Source organism: Xiphophorus maculatus, chromosome 6, assembly GCF_002775205.1.
Source record: "Xiphophorus maculatus strain JP 163 A chromosome 6, X_maculatus-5.0-male, whole genome shotgun sequence".
Taxonomy (NCBI): Eukaryota; Metazoa; Chordata; class Actinopteri; order Cyprinodontiformes; family Poeciliidae; genus Xiphophorus; species Xiphophorus maculatus.
In genome coordinates this window covers 11,280,449-11,302,527 of record NC_036448.1, presented here as the reverse complement: position 1 = coordinate 11,302,527, position 22,079 = coordinate 11,280,449, and the positions used below count along the sequence as shown (strand labels likewise).

Here is a 22,079-nt window from a genome sequence, read left to right as displayed (position 1 = left end):
CAAAACAGGAGAGATGATATTGATGGCATGGATCACAAAATGGATGACCGTGGGCATTCACTTATTTAAACTGCTGTTATAATTTTGTATACTACAGACATTTTTCTAACCAAAGTTATTCAAGGTTGTGCTCCATCTTACTTCTTTAGTCTTCACAAAATCTGCATTTCTTACATTGGCATTTATTTACAACCTTACTGCTGTCTTTCTTATCAGCTGTATATCTGACCTGGTTTTGTTTCTGCACATGCAAACACACCAAGACACAATCTGGAAAATCAAAACTACTATTTAAACTGATTGTGTTCATAAGAAAATAATAAAGAAATCTTATTAAATTAATTATTATTAGGATCATGTATTCACAGCAACAATGTGCTTGTTCAATTATCTATTTATAAATTAGAACAATTAAAATATATATTTTATTTTTGCTTTACATATAAAATTACATAAAAAATATAATCATCTTTACCTGGATGTAGTACAGATATAATTGTACAATATAATCACAATTATTTTGTTGTGCTACATTAACGATTTGATATTCAAGCTGGTCAGGACACTGGAGGAGTTGAAAGACAATCTTTAGATGTTAGATAGTTGTGAAGGAAAAAAATGCTAACAAAATATGCACATAGGAAATATTAAATATGCAAATATAGCCACTGTTCATCCTCAGTTTGTTGTACGCGTTCATGAGTTGCAAAGCACTGAAAGCCACAATATTTAAGTATTGCATGTTATATTTCTTAAAAGAATCTTTGCTGACAGCAGTCACTTTGATTTCCTTGTATATTTTCTCTGCCATTTCTTCATATTTCTCCGTTTTGGTTGTTTCTTGGTTCTTTGATGTCTTCGTCTGGGTGCTTTTCTTGTTTTCACGGATGTTGATGGTATACGATCGTTTGCTGAGGTGGTACCAGAGGTACCAGCAACGGTGTTTGATAATGATGTTGATGCTGATCTTGGATTTGGAGTTGACTGGGTAGATACTGAAGTTAAAGTTGTTGATGATGGTATTGAGGTTGGTGCTGTTGAGGAGGTTGATGTTTTGGTTGATGGTGCTAATGTTAGGTCTGATGTTGGTTCGGATCCCAATAATGATGCGGGGCTTGATGTTGACGTTGGTCCTGACAATGGTGGGGATGTTGAGGTTGATCCCCACCTCCCCACAGTCGACATCCTTGTCGACTGTGGTGGTTTTCCTCGTGTTGATATTTTTTCCTTCCGTCTTTTCTCCAGCTGCCGGATGACACTTTTTGCCCATTCATCATTGGGATTGGAGCAAATTGTCTTTCCTTTCACCGTACGAAACCTGAAATGTATTGTCAGTTGTTTAAGTTATTATTATTCTGCTTTATTATTGTTTTTCTTTTTCAGTGCAGGGCTACATATGACTATTTTCTAATATTTTTGTTACAATTGTTACTGCTAGATTTTTTTAATAATTGGGAGATCTAATGAAATGCTGTAGTGCATTAAACAAATTGCAAAGATAAAAACTAAATTCTCTGAAAAACCTTATATAATAATAATAAATTGCAATGATATCAGATGTAATTGATCAAGATGCAGTAAGAATATAGACTACTTACGCAATTGCACTATAGAGACAGATGCCTGCCGTCTGACTGGTGTAATTCTCAATATTAGAATGATGGATTCTTATTTTGGAGACCGCAGTACATGGACAATCATTAGGAGATCCATTGACTAAAAACATACAAAAAAAGAAAGAAAGAGAGAGACAGATAATTTAACTATTACTATATTCAGACCACTTAATCAATATCTGTTTTGATATTTTTTGTACTTACTTGCTTGAACCAAGTTTATCCATGTTGTGAAACAGAAAAAAGAGGTTAAGATCAAGCTGGACTGCATCTTCAGGATAACTCTTTGCTCTTAAATGAGTCGATCTCAAGCCTTTCAGTGAGCACCGTTTCTAATAAACAATCTCCCCATATACCGAAATGTATACAAGAGCGAAGAATCCGGCAAGTCTTGGTCAGGCAGCAGACACGTGGTGTTCAGCTTTCAAGAAGCAGCGTGCTTTCACTCTTCTGAAACTTTGAGTTTTGATCTCAGCCCTTTATGTACTGTACTACAAGCCCCTCTCCCTCCCACCTAAACGGTTACCCCGCTACTAAAGAGGAGTGTCACAGCAGCCACATGGTGGGTAGAGGAAACAACGAGTTGACCTTTCACACGTCAAAGATGTGAATCAGTCCATTTACCACCGTACTGCCCACACTGCACCAAACACAACCCACACTTTGAAATATTTTGTTCCTCTTTTGCCTAATAAATAATCTAGTTTTTATTTGCTTAACTTCAATATTAGCCTGTTATTTTTAAAATACCTTATTATCAGTAAGATCCTGTTTTATCTTTTCACTAGACAAAGAGATGGCCTCATCTGAACTCACACAGTGGACTTCCTCACCTAGACAAAATAGATGTGTACATATTTTATTCTGTCAGAAAAGTAAAATTGGCCCAGCTATGTTTAGTTCTAGTAGTAATTTTAGCTCATCTTTTTTTTTTTATAGTTCTGCATATTGTACTGAAGAGCAAAGTTTTCTGAGACTGATGATTTCAGTTGTTGACAGAATTATATCGAAATATTCTGAAGTTTTATTTCAACATAAAAAGTTTTCAGTTCCTTTCAGCTCAATTCAATTTATTTACGTCATCTCAAGGGACTGTACAAAAAAGAAAGAAGTTAATTCACCCCAAGCACAAATATATTCACACCTATCCTAGTTATCATCCAACGCAATCAAATTCAGTTTACTTGCGAAATTGCTTCAAAAAGTTTGAAAAGTCCAAGAAAACCAAATAGATTGTTTCAAGTGCCTGACTTGCAGAATTCACTCCTCACCAGTATGCACTGACGGTGGACAATCACTTGCATTGTGACGTTTTATGGTTCCCTTTCATAAAAAGTGAAATCATTGGATTTGTGCATGGCCTTTCAGAAATTGAAGATGTATTTTTAGGAGAGCACAAGGACAGGACAGAAAGTTGTTAAAAAGCATTTGCAGGCACAGTAGAGAGAATATGTATGTAGTATTGAAAGTGAATGTGCATGCAAGCCGGAAACGACAGACTGAAGATGTTTAGATAAAAATAAGCCAAAACACTTTAACCAAATGGTCAATGGGTATTCGTAAAAACTGAAGTTGGACATTATTATTTTACCCATCACAAATGGGAACAATTCTCAAAAAGGAAATTATGGGGGGTCATGGAGGAGGGTCTTTAAAGACCTTCAGTTGCTCTGTTAAAACCCACCGCAAACCTACTTTCTGTGAATCAGAAAGGAAAACTTGAGTCAACCTGAAACTATGGTTGGTCATGAATTACCTCAAAGTTCCCCCATAATAAATACTATTCACAACGAAACCGGTTTGTATAGTGAGGTTTATCATTACAAGTTCGCTTTGCAATGTTTTTCTTCTAAGATTGCACATTTATGCAGTTAATGTGTTAATTTAGGCTCCGGAGAAAGACTATTGACATTAATCATTTGGCAAACTTACTTATAACTGATACAAACTAAATTTAACTATTTTATTTTAGGACACATCTTGAGCAATACTCTATATGCAATACTACATTTGACATCTCATTAAGTTAAATTTGTAAATTGGACCAATAGGCTTTTTCCTGTTTTACTTTAGATCATATTGTTTGCTCTAACCTGCTTCATGTTTCAGGCTGATGACGTGCAGGTGTGTATTGTTTAAAACCAGTAAGATTTTGGACATCTTGTCATCTCAGCCATTAACCTCATCAATCTTTTTGAACCCTGTTTATCCATCTTTGCTGATTTTTACAACCACTTTCATCCCACTCATCCGCCTCATTTTTCCTTGTGGCCTGCTCTTTAATCCATCCTCTCCATCCTCATTGCACCTACTCATCAGATAACCCACCTCATCCCTCGTTATAATCTACGCCCCTTGATGCTCTCCATCTGTAAGAATTCTTTAATTCCCATATATCCACACCATCCCTCTTAAATCCACTTTCCAAAGACAACAAACTCCCAGTTGATGCAACTTTGACTACTTTTGGTAGGGCAAGCAAACCGTCTGTAAAACCAGAAGCACACTATAAAGTCAATGTTCTAAGTATATCCTCAATTAAAACCAAAAAAGTTCAACTATATCTTAGGTTGTCCTTTTCCTCATACGTTGTGAGTTCAGAGCACTGACCAGGGAATGTTTGGCAGAGCACATAATTCTTTGTAACAACTGTATATCTTGGGACCCCACTTGGGAATGGAGCATAATTTCTAGTTAGCATCTATCATACACTGAGGGATGCTAAATATGGGAAAATATGTATATGCTGTCTGGACGTACTCTGAAAAGAGGTTGTGTTCAAAGATCAGGAGGGATTCTTCTACATTTGACTTGGGATTGCACCAGATCAGTGCACAGGTCTGCACTTTTTGATTTTGGCCAAGTCAAGTCCATGTCAACATCATCTTTTCCTGGCAATTTCTCACCCAAAATGCACACATAAAGATACATCCAAAGATGCAAGTCAAAAGATATTTGAACAGGTATCTACATTAAAACATGAAGAGCATCTAAAGCATGCACAGGAACTGCAATCCACCAAATGTCAGCATCCCTCCGGCAACCTATTTGTTGCAGGAGGAATGCCAGGTCGAGTATTCCTTCTTCTTTTATTCATTAGCTGTTGTCAAGGATTGAAGCCAAGGCCGCTGGTTGGCTGACAGCATAGGAGATAGGAATTAGTCTCCTTAAAAACCAAGAGAGTGGAACGCAGCATTGCAGGAAATTACAATCAATACACACTCATACCCTCATGCTACATCAACCACAAATGGAAATGAGACGCACATTGTCAAGCCCAGCAGACACGCAAGGGCAGACTCGACAGCATGATTCGCACACTGACTTTCACAGAAAACCATTATGTGTTAGTTTTGACACAGAACACCTCCTTATCACCTTTCATAGAGTCTCGCTTTTCGCTTCAAACCACAACACCATGACGCTTTACACATTTCTACTTGAACATGAGTCACTAAGTCAAATTTAGGCTTGGTCTTCAGTGTGGCTATGTGGTTGAGCCAGTTCATTACAATAGGAATATAGTTTCTAATGTCAAACTGTAGCAGAGAGGTGGCACCATATTGTAAAACGGTTTCTACTGTACTGAACAAATAACACAAACCATACAGTGGAGATGCATTGTGAGAGGCATGTTGTAAAAGTCAGAAGTAATTAAAGTACTGCTGATCAGTTGAACATATTTGGCTGACTATTTCTGCACACTCTGCTCGTTAAAGGATCATGTCCACCCAAATCAATGTTTAATTTTATCCTGTGTCCAACATTCTGGAAAGTGATTGATTCATCCTTACTTGAAATTATTTGGATCAGACATCTGTCTTCACAAAATCTTTCCAAGAGGCCAGACGTGAGCATGGTATATGTCAGGGTTTAAGTTCGGATGACGATGGCGTCTCAGTGTGACAAGGAGAATGTCTGGTTTTGCAAAGAGCAGAACAAAGCGGTTCAGTGTCAGAGCTGGAGAAGTGTTGGGGGGGTGCAGTGCAGCCATGCACACCGATCAATACACCGACCTTTCCCAGAATTATTGCATGATGTTCTTCTCTGCTCTCAGCACCAACACATAAGACACTGTTGTTGTTCTCCAGTACAAATGTGTGTATGACCATGTCTCATTCTGACTTTTACAATGCCGTGAAAAGTTCTCGCACCCATAAAACATTTTCACCACAGATTTTGATGTTTTACCGAGATTTTAAGTGAAAGTTGACACAATGTACGTGGTATGTTGAAGGAAAAGAATAAATAACATAGCCTTTTGTTTACCAAAGTGTGGTATGACATTTGTTAAGCCCCTTTAATTCTAATGTTACCAAACAAAACTCATTGCCACCGACTGACTTCAGAACTCATGCAGAGTTGTTTTGCAAAGGCTTGAGTGAAGACCACAGCAGACAGATCAGGGATCAAGATAGGAAGAATGTGAAACCAGGATTAGGTTCTGGCAGTTTCCAACCTTTACACGTATCAGAGCAATTTTCATCTGTCATCTGAAATGGAAAGATTGTTGAACAAATGTAAATCAGCCACCTAAACCGGCATATCTAGCCAGAGACAAATAATCTGGGTTGCAGCTTTGAGGTCCAAACTGACTTTGGAGGACCTGCAAAGATGCTCAACTGGGAGTTGACAGGACATGTATCAATCATATACTCCAGAAATCTGGTCTTTAACCTCCTGAGACCCGGGCTTTTGTTTGATGTGCATTTTTTATGTCTCCTTACTATTTGGGATTAGTATGACCTAATTTTAGTTGAAATTAAATTTTAGCTTTCTATGTGCTCTTGAACTATGTCAAAACCAATGCCCTCATATGAGGACAATGGGTCTGTTTTTGCATATACATTTCTCCTTGTCATTTGGGATCATAAGGACCCAATTGGCCTAAAAATGAAATTTCAGCTTTCTACAATAAGTGGTTTTCTCAAAACCCAATGTCCTCAGACGAGGACATTGGGTCTATCTGTGTGACGATAAGACCATTCAATCAATGTTATTATTTACATCTGTGTTTACAAAAATGTAATGTCCTCATATGAGGATGCAGGGTCTCAGGAGGTTAAGGAAGAGTGGCAAGAAGAGTCATGAGAAATTTAATTTGCTTTCTGCCACAAGCTGTGTGGGTGGGGTAAAAATGTCCTGGTCATATGTTAGAATGGCATATTCAAAGTAAGAACGCAAATCCAATTCAAAATTAGAGGCAAGATATGAAATTTTATGCTGACAGATGCACTCTATCTAATTTGAAAAGAAAAAATTGCAGCCCCTTCATATTACAGTTAGAGTTTGTTGTTGAACAAACATGGACTATTACACACTACTTTGTGTTGGTCTGGCACAAAAAAATCCCTGTGAAAACATTTAAGTCTGTCTGTGTAAAGCGTAAAGATACTGTCAGGTTCAAAGCAGTGTATCTTTGTGTGGAATTTACCATAAATACTGTTCTTTTAGACTATACGTCACACACATACACACCAGCTGTTAAAATGTTGAGTGGATGGTTCTCAACAGATAAAGGCCTTTGACCTTTTCTCCCAGGCCCCTGATGTGTGGCTTTTGTCTGTTCTTGTGCAATATCAATGGATAAACTCAAATCCCACATGGAGTTGAGAATTATCATTTACTTTCCAATTAATATTTCAATTAGGTAAGTAATGCCCAATTCATTACCTGAAACTGGTGGAGTTCAAATGAAGCTGACCTCATGCCCCAGTATCAATCTCATATTGACACTTTTCTATGAAGCTTGAATTGTGGATCAACCGTCCATTTAGGGAAGGCGTCAATAATCGACTTAAACTGGGGGCAGGAGGGAAACATTACCATACGCATTAGCATAGACATTGCTCTCTCGGCTCTGAGGTGATTTGAATGTCTGTGAGAGTGACCGACTCACGGTTCAGGGGACGCAGGAGCGCACAAAGTTTAATCAATAAGCACTTTAATTATAGCGGCCCACGGCATGCGGCTCTTCACGGTTGGGAGACGCACGGTAGCACAGCTGATCCAGCATGATCATTTCAGATGGAGTGACTTTTTCATCGCTTCAGTAACCTGTCTCTGGCCAACACCATTATAGACAGCAAATTGTCCACTCCTCTCTATGGATTTGGTAAAATGGGCCCATTAGTAGTAAGGTGGCAGTTGTTTTTGTGTGTGAATGTGTGTGTGTGTGTGTGTGTGCGTGTGCGTGTGTGTGTGTGTGTTGCTGTTGTTGCCTGCGAAATGAAATTCATACTTTCTTCTTATGGCCTCTCCTTATCATAAGAATCAGATTGGAGTTGTCAAAACTGTGACAAAATATCTGCTGAGTCACAGTTTTTGTCCTAATGGTGAATTGTTAGTACTCACTGTAGCATATTAAAACTATGTTTGAAAATATGGTTTAGTATTTTCAAATATGGGTTTCATAGATTGTTTTTATTGTTCCAGCTTATAGTTTGTTGTTCTCCAGTAACAACTGTTACCAGAGAGCATCTCACATGTCTAATGTGTTAGGAGTTTTGTCAGTACACTGAATTTAATATTATGCATAGACAAATAATCAAACACTACTGTGCATGCTCTCTATGAAAAGATAAGTCTCTGTTATTTATTTTAAATTTTGAGAATGTTAAAATTTTTGTAGCTTACTGAGAAAGAATAGGTTTTTCCAACTTGGCAACAAGTCCATTCTCTTCCTGAAAATGAAGTTAAATATTACGATCTGACATTTATTGCACAATTTTGCCTTAAAACTAAGACAGATATGAACAAATATCATCTGCTGCCACACATTTTTCAGTGCAGTTCTTTATGCGCTATGCATTTCTTCTAAAGTTCTACTGTAGCTCATATTTCCATGTTTTTCTTTTCTGTTTTGGGAAATCTGATTATCATGTGATCATGAGGCATCTGCAATTTTTTTCTTTGAAAAGACCTCCTTTTGATACAGATTGAACTAAAGCATGTCCTCATCATGCTTTAATTCTTTCATTGTGAGGCACACAGTGAGTGGCACCTCATTCCTTCATGGAGTTTAATGTAGGAGCACTAGATGGCGCACTTCTCCTACAGTGAGTAAAGGAGGGCTGGCACTGTGACAGAGAGAAAGTCAACCAGATTTAACAGCTAAAAGGAGATAAAATGCAACGACTGGAACCCTGAGGTTACAGCTGGCATTATTCTGTGCTTCATAGCAATAAAATATCAATTGGTCCTGAATAATTTGGGCTTCCATTTTAGAAAGACTCTCCTAAATTGTTGACTTCTAGTTTGAAGCTGTGCTTCAAAATTTGTTGAAACGTTAATGACTTGACTGATTTGTCTGCTTGTCGGCCATTTGTCTCCTTTTGGCAGAGATGCATCAAATGAGGCTGTGCTTTAAAAACCTTATTAAAGGGAGATCAAACATCCTCCTTAGACCACAAAAGCCCATTCATATCTTAATGCAGGTCCCCCTGTTGCTTCATGGCGTTCCTTTTTGTCTGGCTTAAATATTGCGTCCACTCAGTTCATATTTTACATAGTTGTTTTTATCTTTTTAACAAAAAGAGCTATGCAGTACATGTGGTAAGTCTATGTAGCCTTGATGTTGATCTAGATCTACATATTTCATCTAATTTTAAATGCATGTTGCATTTGAGCAAAACTGCCTGGTCTAAAAGTGGTCTCGATAAATTAGATCTGTATATCATGCTAACAGAAAAGTGAATAACTTTCACCTTTTTTCCATCGTTTAAAATGGATAATAGCATAATAAAATAATGCATATGTCTTCACTTATCAGCTAAAAATGAGGATAATTGCAAGTATGAAAAGATATTTACACACAGACCCATTTAATAAATCAGAATATTACTAAATAGTTCATTCCTGTAACTCAGTTCACAAAGTGAAACACAGTTATATAGATTAAATACACATAAAGGAATGTTTTTAGGCTTTCTTTCTGTTGACCATGTTGATTTTCAACCTAGTTAATGAAAACATGACATTTAAGATTAGAATACTACATCAGATCAATAAAAACAATGTAAAAGAGGAACATAGGCCTAATGAAAAGTGTGTTTAACACCTGGCTAAAGGTTATTTTCAAAAGGTACTCCTGCTCCAACAAATGAGTCTCGTGGAAATTCTAACTTTACTAACGTTTACTGACTGTGGCTGTTTGTAAGGAAGTAGAGGACAGAAACAACATGCATTATAAGTTTTGTTGAATCTTCTAAGCTGTACAGGTTGTGTTTTTTCCTAAGAAAATTTGTATATATCAAAAATTATTATTCTCACTCAAAATTAATAATTGATACATTTCTTTCTCCCTCAGTGTGTATCAGTCGACCAACCATTCACACATTGGTTTAAATGTATTTTCTACTAAAAACTGATCACCAGACTGTTTTTCATCCTCGTCCCTCCAACCACCGCCACTTTGTTGTCTTTTTGCCCACAATGACCCCGTTAGCCCTTAAAAAAAAAAATAATTCTTTCAACCTTCGCTTCCCTCTGTGAGATTTTGCCATTGGCTCCTGGGTTAAGCAGGTCATATAATCCCTAAATGTGTGTCCGTGTGTGTTTGTGTGCATGAGAAAGAGTTGTCCCTCCTGCTTTGGCGAGATTATTCCAAGTTCCTGACCTCCGGGAAGTAAGAGGGGCCCATGTTTGGAAACACAGTCGACTGTCTTTGTCTTGTGAAACCGAATGGGGGGGACCTCGGCCATTGGGCCTCCGTCTCTCTGAGAGCCCACAGACACAGTCGACCTGGCCCAGAACTGCCGTGTGTCGACTAATTCTTGCCACCTCCATTCTAATGTGAATGTGCCTTGATAAAGCAACCAGCTGGAGAAGCAGCCCGAACACTCCCTCGACACACACTTTAGCACACAAGAAAACAACAGGATGAGTTTGGCTTGCAAGTAAAAACATTGATCCACAGTCCCCTCACTGTGAGTCAATCTGGCCCCAATAGCCATTCAAGTGTATCTGCTTGATCTGATGTTTCCCGATAAGAGAAATTCCTCCTGGGGTCTGTGTGTGAATAAGAGATATTGATTGCCGAGTGTCATGGCGGTATAGATCTCGAGCAGCTGTAAAGGGGTTTAAATGAGGCCCGTGGCATATAATTGAAATGGTGTGATAATGTCAAAGTAGATGCAAGAGAAGAATTAGGGCTTTTTCTAGGTTTGACTACAAAAATACTAATACGCTGTTCAGGGCTGCACTCGTCCTCTCCTTGCTTTCATAGTGTGAATATCTCAGATCAAGTAAAACAGCCCCGCTGATTGCTGTCAGAATACTCTGGCAATATATTATGTCATTTCATGACTTAAAGATTTTCATGCACACTCACAAAGAAAAAAGCTTTATTCTGCATCTCTGAACTTATGAATTTATGTTGATTCATAGTATCTTGTCTAGGTTGATCAACATATGTTTCCTAATTTTTTCCAGGACAGAAAGGACTGAAGGCTTTTTTTATTGCCCAAATAGTCTGTCAGCAGGATTACACCATAAGTCCAATTTGAATTTCATGTACCTTGGTAGTGAGATGGAACTTGGCCAAAAGAAAAATCTATTATCGTACATATCGCTGCAGATACAGATCACTGTATCTTCAAAAGAGGGAGATAAAGCAGTGGCCTTGGCAAAGGATGCACGCTGAGTGCAATTCTTTTGTGTTTTTGTCTGTCACCAAGATTACATGAAAAAAACTACTACTCATCAACGTCAGATGTGGACAATTCTTTTATGAAGAGAGCACTGGCCTTGGTTTAAAAAAAAGAAACTTTAACAGAGCTTCTAGATCATCTTGTGTCTTTATTTATTAACCATTTTTTTAACACTTCTCCAACAGGTAAAAACACCATTCTACTCATTGCAGTGGCTGCTGTTCAAAGTAAATGAGTGATGTTTTTAACAGGAAATTTAATCAAATTAAAGTGTATAAGTATATAAAACATTCATCAGTGCAGCCCCAAATTCTTAAAATTTCATAAAAATATATCCTTTGCCATCTGCTTTGCAATATATATTCAGAGTTCTCACTATCATATGAGAAGTTGTGTTGAGCTGTATTATGTAGTGCTTTGTAAATATTCAAATATATTAAGTCACACACTTTTCTATGCTTTGCTATGCTTTTATACTAATGTCAAAACACAAACTAATACATATTTATGGAATCTTTAGCAGTTTTGCATTGCCTTACTGGATGTTCAACCTCTTTGACAGCCTCTAACAAGTTTCCTTCCCTTATTATCCTGATTTTATCTTCAACCATTCTCAGCTCGTACCAAAATCCACATCCAATCCCAATAAAACCACCTCTACACCATGATGCTACCAGACCAGACATGTGGAGTGAACAACTGCTAGTTGTCAGTTTCTTCAACCTTTAAGAATCTGTGGATCCTCCAGAGTTGTCATGGGACTTCTGACTGTTTTCTTTAATCACATGATGCTGTTTTTTTCATTAATGTTCTCAGCAAATCTATGATTCCCCTGCAGAACAGCTGGAGTTTCAGATCAATACATCATTGATGATCTTATTTTATGGATCATATATTGAATCTGTGCTGACCTTTTCGCTCCTCTGCTGGTTTTGCAACCTCAACATCAGGTTAAAAAAAAATGCACTACGCAGAGTAATACATGTAAGTAATAGGATTCTGGGAGTTGAACAATGCACACTTGCAGAACTGTTCAATAGAAAGGTAATCAGTAAAACTAGTGCCATTCTTGCTGACAGTTCTCATCCATTACACACAGAGTTCCAGTTTCTGCCTGCCGGCCTCCAACTCAGGCTTCTCTGTATGAAACATAAGACATACAATCACTCTTTCATCCCTACAGCAATTTCCCTTTTTAATACAGGACAAGACAAGGGGAGTTAAATTTGATTGGTTGATTGATTAGCTGATATCTATTTTTATTTGCTTCACATATGTTACTGATGTTGGTCGTAATAATTGGCTGATGACAATATACACTGTTGGTAATCTCCCTGTCATATGGACTGCTATTGATGTTGTTTTTGTACACTGTATTTCCCCTCGGTTTTAGAACTTTGATAGTATGTCTTGTTTGGTATTGCTTGAATAAGCCTGACCCTGAGCCTTATATTGAATTTCTAATGAAAACTATTGGTGGCGTGGGATTTTATTTAGAAGTATTGGAGTTAAGGGTCTGAACATAAGTGCACACACTGCTCCAATTTTTGTTTGTCCAAATTTTGTATGACCTGCATGGTTATTTTTTTTCCTCTTTTCCACACTAACAACAAGACAACCAAAATTATGCAGCAAAATACATTAAAATTGATGGGTGTGATCTGACAAAATGTGGAAAAAGTTAAGAAGGTATGAACACTTTTGAAATACGCCGTACATCATAACAGGATAATTTTCAGCATTCATGAAAATTCATACAAAATATTGTTTCTTAACTTTATTGGACAACTGTGGACATGTTGGTCTGAATCAGTATTCTAGTCTTGTGGATGAGCCCAAATGAAAATAAATGGCAAAAGTCACACTAGAAAATGTTAATGTCTTGATTCCACTGGTTGGCATTTTCTCACACACATAAATTATTTTTATGCCAAGAAAGAAAATCCCTATTTATCTGTGTTAATATTAGCCTCTGATGGCAAAATTTAAAACCAATCAAGACTAAATGGGAACATTTTGCAGTGCGGGGTTTAATTGCTATGTGGTCTGAGCTACATCTCTGCAGTTATCCAGCATGTTGTCAACAAAAAGCATCAACCTTCGCCTTCACACAACTCCTTGTGACTGTAATAATCCCTTAGAAAGCATTCAAGGCCACTACAGCGTGTATCCACACACTTTAACCATTCAGAACACATTTTTATTTACAACCTTGCGTGTCTGAATGGAGGAGCTTACGCAAACTCACTTTCCAGATGGCAGAGGTGTAAGTCGTGTTAGCACAGGTAATGCGATCAGAATAATGTGTTTACATCATCAAGGGTGAAAGAGGATGAGCAGAAGGATGGGGCAAGCAGCAGAGTAGAAGTATTTAAAGCAGTGAATGTGCAGAGGTGAGAGGTTGTGAAGGAAGGGCTTGGGAGGAAGAAGGGATAATAAGAAAAGGATGCAATGGATGATAAACGATGAGAAAAAGGGGAAAAGACAGAGACGAGGAGGGAGTCTCCTTGTCAATCAGATTATGAACCAATCATTTGACAGAGAATTGCTTTGACCTGAAACCGTGCAGATCGCATTCGCTCCCACACGTACGTACACATCAACAGATGCACTCACAGTCATTTCCACACAGCTGTATGGAGATAAATGTGTCTCACTCGCATCCAGTCTGGTGTTAAGTGCACGTATTAGGCCGTATCAGCATTCATGTATGGTCTTCGTTTGGGTGTGTGTGAGTCTGGCTGTAAGTAAGTGAATCAGTAATGAGTGAGTGATGGATGGACGATAATGCACATTTGGCCCCTCTCACAAGCACTGGGAGAGCTTGAATGTCTGGCCAGGCTCACACATTACTCTCGAAGAATTGTGTCAGATAAGACGGCTTTCTAACTTCTTCACCGAAAAACTGTAAGGAACACGTCTCTCTTCCTTGCTCCTCTGTCTTTCCACGTTTACCTTTCACTACATTTATCTGCTTCTCTAGCTCTTCTCAAAGTCCCCCTTCTGTTTCTGACTCCATCTCACTCTAGCTGTCTGCTTCTTAGTAATGGAGCTAATTTGTTTAGCTGGCACAGAGTGTCTGTCCATTAGGACAGAGGCTGTTCGTGCCAAGGGAAATGGTGACAAATCAAGCCAACGTGAGTATCTGATCTGTGCACATTATTGTGAATCTTTTTGTATAAAGTAAGAGAAAATAGGCTTTGAAAGGAAAAGTGTCTGCTATTAGAAAATCATTTATTTCTAACTCTCAATCAGCATACCTGTAGCTTACATCTACCTAGAGATCAGCTTTAATGTTTCAAAGAGTTGAAGTGATTTTTGCAGGTTGGAACTCTCTTGTCTGTTACTCCACTTTATTGAGTTAAGTTAAAACAGCAGGAAAATTGATGGCTTGGATTATGCTATTATGTAGCCCTGTACTTTTGGAGAAGGGTAACTGAAAGGAGCTCAGAAGCTGAAAGACGCCATGCAGTTCACCCTTCACTGTTAAAATGTATTTCCAAAGAGCCAATGTCAATACATTTTAAAACCAGAAACCTTAAAAGCGAGAAACATGCTTCACTCACAATGAGCCTTTTTTTCTTTTTTTTCCCAAAGCAGAGATGATTTCAAAATACATATTTTGACTCAAAAAGAGTCTTTCATGCCACAACTCATTAAAATGGAAAATCTGCTACTAGAAAAACTAAAGTTAAACACAAAATTTAAAATAAGCATTATTTGACTTAAAAACGTTTGTTTTATTAACCTTTTGGCAAAAATGTGTTTTTGAAGTTATGTATACCATTACCATTAATGCAACAATCATTATTGACTTTGCAGACATCAAAGTCTTTGTCAAACTTTGCATGTTTTCACTGGTATTTTGATGTTTACAATGTCAGTGACAGTATCATGCTTTAGGAACTAGCGCTCCACAAAACATACATGTCATCCTGAAAAACATATTCTGAATATTGAAGCAACATCTCACTGTACGTCAAAACTGTGGGCCAAAATTCTAGCAAACTATTTCGGACGCTTGATGAAATTTGCCAAAAAAAACGCAACTTTGATCCAGTGCATACAGCTAAGAAGGAAAATGTATCAAATTATAAGAAAATCTATATAGAGAGAAAAAAGAAAGTTAAAGACATAAAACAGAAAAATGCTGACTTAAAAAATCTCAATGAGGAAAAAAAGGTAATTCCCTCTATATACAGTTTGTGTAAATATCTTTTTTACAATTGCATATTTAAAAGTAAGTCTGACCCCTGATTTATCTTCTATTTGATCTCAGCCACTGCCTCGACACAAAGGACTCACAGAGTGATAGATTTCCAAGCCGGGCATCTCTCCTAACTCTCTCTGCCAACAGACTGACAGGGCTTGGGCATGCTCCAACTCATCCTGATGACTACATTCTTTTTTTTTGTAATCCACCCTTTTCTGTCTCCTCTAACACCTTTTAAATGATGTGACACTGGCTGAAGAACGTGAGAAGATAAGAGAAGTGCCCCTACTTGCTTCTATGTCATTACTGTTGTGTTCAGAAAATATTCTTTGTGTGGAACATACAGAACAGGTAGATTCAGCAGGAAGAATGTTTTCCTCTTGACCTCATTCTACTTAGCACAAACATTTGTTGCCTCTTCCCAGCTGGTAAATCTACATGTTTTCTAGTTTTCTCATCATTGGATAATAGGTCAAGTCCAGAGGGGATGTGATACAAGAAGGCAAGGTTGGCTTTCATTGATTGCTAAATCATTTTTTCTCTTTGAGAAGGGAAGACACTGGCAGCTCCTCCACAATAGACTTACGATAAATATGCTTCCATTGCTGTATATGACGGACAATATCCACTGTGCTCTCAAGTCAGCATTTTCTGAATCTATACCCGGTGCTGGTGGGTTTGCACTTAAGTATACAACCCCAACGATTTAGCAGGTCAATGAGCAGCACTAAAAGAGAGGACGCTTGGAATGGTGTAAATGTCTTCCTCTCTCACCCTTTGTCAGTTTGTCTGTCTGCCCTGTTTGTTTGCCTCCCTGTCTACAAAGCTGGCTTCAGTCTCAAGGAGAGGCTCCTTCTCTTTCCAGTGCCCCGTATTTATGCGGGCAGAGCTGGCAGATAGCAGCAGATTTTCCTCCTTGAATGGCCTTTTTTTATCTCTTTTTCACTCCCTCTACCCAACATTCTCTTCCTCTCTTCCTGTGTGAAAGACAGTCTCTATTGAGGTTTAGGCATCTTTTTGTTTTGAGTGCTGAAAAGCTCTGATGTTAATATATTGCCACTCTCAGAATTTTTTTAAAGAATTTGGAAGTAAAACAACCACTCCATCCCGGAGTGTAAATATAGAAATATATCTAGGTTTGGGAAGATTGATTGTGTTTTTGCAGACAGGGGCCACGTCTGGCCCTGGTTGGGGGATGCTGAACGGGTTCCTGACTCGCGTATGCAATCGAGACGATGAGACAGACGGGGGCAGGCAGGGCTTTGTGCACCCGCCCTTTCCCACACTCCTTTTCACCTTTTGTTGTGAGGAAAGACCAGGGCTCTCTGACATGACGAATCGCTCTGCCTGCTTAACTGAGTCAACAGCAACTGGAAAATAAGTGGAATTTAAAGATGAATATTAGGGTGTCTTGCAAAAAAAAAGCTGAACATCCATTTTGTCTCTTACAAACACAAACTCCAGTGTATTCTGTTGAGAGTAATAGGCCAACATAAAGTTGTGAATAATTGTGAAGTGGAAGGAAAGTGTTATGTGCAGTTTTTGTTTTTTACAAATAAATACCGTATATAAAAGTATGAAATGCATTTCCATTAACTCCCTTTACAATGATGCCCATAAATAAAATCCAGCAAAAAGAAGAAGCAGACAAGACCACTGACCACCCACTCAATCGGTAAATAGATTCCACCTGTAATAGACGTTAGTGAAGTCCAAAGAACACAGCAAACCTGTCAGACACTTAGCTAATAATAAAATTCAATGATGGTGTCGGGCTTCACTGCACCTCTACTTGAAAACCCCATCGCCTCTTCAAAACATGGTGGTGGTAGCATCATACTGTGGGGAGACACTTCTACAAATGCTAGAAGTGATAACAGACTTGAGACTAGGACAGACTTTCAACTTCCACCAGGACAAGGATCATTAATATGCAATCAAATCTATAGATAAAAGCTTAGCCATGAGTTGGAATAGCCCAGTCAAAGTTCAGACCACATGAGAATTTGTGGCAAGACAAACGATTTATCGAAGTTGCTACCAAAACAATCCAACTCAGCTCAAACTATTCTGCAACTAAGAATGAGCCACACAAATATGTGTCAGCAAAAAGAGGATGAGACACACTGCATATTCTTTTGTAAAAAAAAAAAATAACCAGACCATTTTTCCCATTGTACAGTCATACACTACACTTAGTGCTGTTTTAACTCATGAAAATGAAGAAAAAAAAACACTTTTAAGTGAAAAGGTTAATGGTGTATGAATACTTTTTCAAAATCTTCCACTTATTTGAAGCTGCAACTTTTCACATTTGTCTCTGCTACAAGTCTTGGTAGCACCCTGGAGCAGTAAACTAATGGTCTCAACAAGTCAAGCTCTAAATGTGCAGATTTCACAGTGGGAGAGTCAGTCGCAGGCTCAAAAACTAACACACATGCTCATATGCACACCCAGGCCTCTGCCTAAATGCCAGCACCAAGCTGTTGCCCATAAAGTGTTTGGGTTGTCACAATAGAGACATTACCACATGAGTGAGTGGCTCTGAATGGGGCTCGGGGTGTGTGTGTATACTGAGTGTTGTGGCTATGGGGGAGCTCATGGCAAGGCAGACGACCCTGTCATTACCTCTGCCCCATGTCAAACTACCGATCGGCATCAATGGTGCATGCATCGGGCGCACACATTTACACAAACTCCTGCCGCACGGCCTGTTGCACCTAAACAAGTTTGTAACCGTCTTTCTTTTCCCCCGCCAGAGTGAGGCTCTCTACATTTACACAGTAGCATGTGATCAACTTACAAAAGATAAACTGGTTAGATGGTTAGTGAATGGTTGACCCAACCAGGCCAAGCAGGGTGAGGGGTTAGACTGAGAGGTCAATAGAAAAGAAACTGTGCATTTTCAAAATAATTGAAAGGCTGGGGACACTTCAGCAACAACTGGATATGAATTCCTTCTTGTTAGAGAAAGCTGATGGCGCAAAATAAGCATACATGCATAAGGAAACACCCACGTCTGAAATGTTTATCAGGGAGCTATCGCTCAATTCTGTCAGCACTCTGTCACTGTAGATGCATGCGTGTGTATGTCGCCTAAAAAAAGTCATTATGCACAATCAGACTCTTGAACAAGCCATGCAGAAGGGGTGTGTGAGCGTGTGCGATAGAGGGAGCGACATGGGTTTTAGGGGCCGTGTCACCCACGTCTCTGGAGGAATGCATGACAGCAGTGTTTTGTCACTGCATGGACGAGCGCAGCATCACGGCAGGAGAGGAAGATGAAGAAAAAGAAGGAGAAAGGCATGAGCTTAAGGGGAGGGGCGAAAAAGAAAAATATGTTGTTGTTTTTTTTCTTCAACATGTGCTTGGTGAGGAAATTAGGTCATCCTAAGTGAAGCAATTGCTGGGAACAAATCATCATCATAATTGGATCCTTAAAAGTGTGTAAAGGTGGCCGTTTCACACGCACAAACACCCCGACCAAAACACACTTCAGCAGCAAAAACTCAAGAGGCTGGGAGGGGTTAAGATAGGATTTTGGCATAAATCAGAAAATGTTTGACAGGTTTATTGCTCTTTCAGGAGCCCCATTTGGGACAGAAGCATGATAGAAGAACGTTACTCGTGGCAAATATAATTGTGGTCACGATCTTACCATAAATCATGGCGTGGATGCATCACATTTGCCTGGTGGCAGCATGAGGGGAAAAGATTCCAATGCATCAGCTGACCTGTGGGATGTCAGTCCACATTCTTTCATCCCACCATCTCACCACCCCCAGGACATTCACAAGCAAGAAACATGCCAAATTGAATATGAAAGTGTATTTTAAATGCATCTGTTTTTTTTTATTTTTTTTATTTTACCTTACTCATGTCGGTAAATCTCACTGAGACATGAAGTCTCATTTTCAGGAGACACCTGTTTTACATATCCACACTCAAAAAAGAGCATAATAAAACATGCAAAGTCATTCAGATCCTTCTAATTATCTTGACCAGCTAGAACTAGAATGAAAAATATGCAATCAATAAAACATTAAGAGTTTCTTTCACTGACCTTAAGATATGTTTAATATCCTTTACTTAAATTAATCTGCATGGTTTCAGGTAATTTATTTCAATTATGGGGAGCATTATAAGAAAATACCACTTTTCCAAATTCTGTCCAAACTGAGGGAACAGCTAAAGTAATACAATATTGTGATCAGTAGCTGTTTTATTAATGAACATATCCTATTTTTCAAAAAAAGAAAAATATTATCAATATGACTCAAAAGATTGAAAATCCCTAGATATTTGCTACCAGATGCAAATTGCATGTGTGTACCTTTTTTTTTTTTACCTATCTGTAATAAGTATCAGTAATAAGTAGTAATAGTTTGGTCTGAACAGCCAATATCACAAAGTCTGTGACATAACAGGTTATGATCCACAGTGTCAAATACTTTTGACAAATCTACAAAAGCGTACCTTGGTTTTGGCATCCAAAACTTCTACTAAATCATTTAAAACTTAATTTAAAGTATTCCATAAGTAATTGTTGTAAAGTTGCATCAAAAATGAAACATACCATTATGTTTATTTTGCTACTAAACCTAAGATTTAACCATAGCTGTGGTAAAGATTGCACACCTAACCTCAGTTTTTCCTCCAACATTTCCCAAGACAACTTCCACCCATTATTTTTTTCCCTTTTTAAAAGACAGCTACATTCACTAAAGCATTGCACATGCAGACAAGCAGGCTCTCCCATACATATAACATGGGGGTTGAATACATTTCCATAAAGCATCTGCATTCTCTGATACTGCTGGTATCCAGTGGTACAGCATCAACAGCTGGGCAAAGGCCCGGAGAAGAACGAGGCAGGCCAAGCAGTAATTGCCATGAGCCGTGTCACTTATCAAAATAATTGACAGCGTTTTCAAAAAATGTGGGAAGGGACTGTTTATCCAGGTGATCCCAACCCAGAGGATTGGTAATGAGAGGTCTGGTTTTGTCACGGTTTGTTCTGGCAAGCAATGTTCTGGTTCTGTGGGTGCGATTTTATTTTTAGTGAACCGAACATTTTTTATAAAACAACAACAAATGCTGTAATTTTTGAAGCTCTTTTGCTAAATTATTCATTCGATAATTTCATGTAATTTGTCAAAAATGTTGCCTTTGAAAAGAAATCATACCCCTTGAGCTTTTTCACATTCCGTCACATTGCATAATCTTCAATTAATAGTTTATCTTTATTTGTTTGCTGTATGGGACAGACCAACAGAGCAGGAAAAAGATGAATGGTTTTCAAAAAAAAAAGTTTGTTGTATCGATTTGTACTCACGACCCTTAGCTCTGATACCAAACAATAGCTATTGCACCAGGTGATGCATAAGAATTTGGTAATTGGATAACTGTCAGTCATACATTCCTTTATTAAGAGTGATAAGACAAAACACACTATTGAAGGAAAGAAGGACATGTAAAGTCCTATTTGCTGTGAGCCATGCACAGCAAACATGTGGAAATGTGCTCTGGTCAGGTGATGCCAAAATGTGGCTCTCTGGCAACATGCAAAACATTATGGTTCTTGGAAAACGATATGCTACACATCCCACTGAACACACAGCACCTATTGTAGACATGGTGGTGGCCGCATATGGTGGCCGTATGTAGGTCTGATCTGCTGAGGAAGCCAATTACACTTGATGGGAAAATGGATGTGACTAAATACAGGACGATTTTGGATGAAAATGCTACTAAAGACAGTAGATTGGAGCAGATATTCACCTTCAAGCAAAGCAATCCTAAACATACAATAGGGGCAACAATGGATCAAAGCATGCTTTTTGTTGCAATGACCCAGTCAAATCACACGGCTAAATACAATACAGAGTCTCACCAAGTCTTGAAAACTGGTGTTACAGATACCGTCCATCCAGTCTGACTGAGGCTGCGAAGAATGGGCAGATATTTATGTTGATGAAAACTAAGATATATTACTAAAAAAGACCTGCTGCTGTAACTGCAGCAGATGTTGGTCCCACGGAAATTTAACTGAATGCGAATGCGTCCCCCATAGTTTCCAGATAATTATTTGTAGACAATTTTTCAAACCATTATTTTCCATCCTATTCACAACCAGACACCACTCCATGTTGGTCTACCACATAAAGTCGACTCTCCCGCCTCCCGATGTTAGTGCCAACTCAAATGTGAGCCAAAAGGGTAACAAAAATGTTTTCAAGGGACTATCTTTTGGTGAAATAATAACTCCTTGGGAGATATGCTGACGGTTGCCTTTTAAATGTCTCTTTTATAACAGTTCTTATTCCCTTTTTTATCGTTTAATGTTCTTTTTTTAACTTGTTCTGCTACGAAATTGTGTAGCTTATCTCTAATTGTTGTTATTTTCATCAACTATAAAATATAACTTTATAACTTACATGATAATCAAATATCATTAGTTAGAGTGTAAAACTGTCAAGTCCCCACAGGCCTCTGGATCACACCACAGTCAGACTGATTGACAGGACTTTGCTGATTGTGGACCCTCCTTCCCAGCTTCTCCTCCTCTCTCTCCTCTCCTTTTCCTACTCATTCGCGAGG

At 38.4% G+C, this 22,079-nt stretch overlaps 1 long non-coding RNA gene across 1 annotated transcript; it reads right to left on the bottom strand.

The window, feature by feature from the left end:
• Positions 1-455: 455 nt before the first annotated feature.
• On the bottom strand, positions 456-2,169 carry LOC111608973. Its single transcript, XR_002752940.1, has 3 exons — positions 1,821-2,169; positions 1,599-1,716; positions 456-1,318 (listed from the first exon to the last, which is right to left on the bottom strand). It is a non-coding gene; the product is annotated as an uncharacterized LOC111608973 (long non-coding RNA).
• Positions 2,170-22,079: the final 19,910 nt, after the last annotated feature.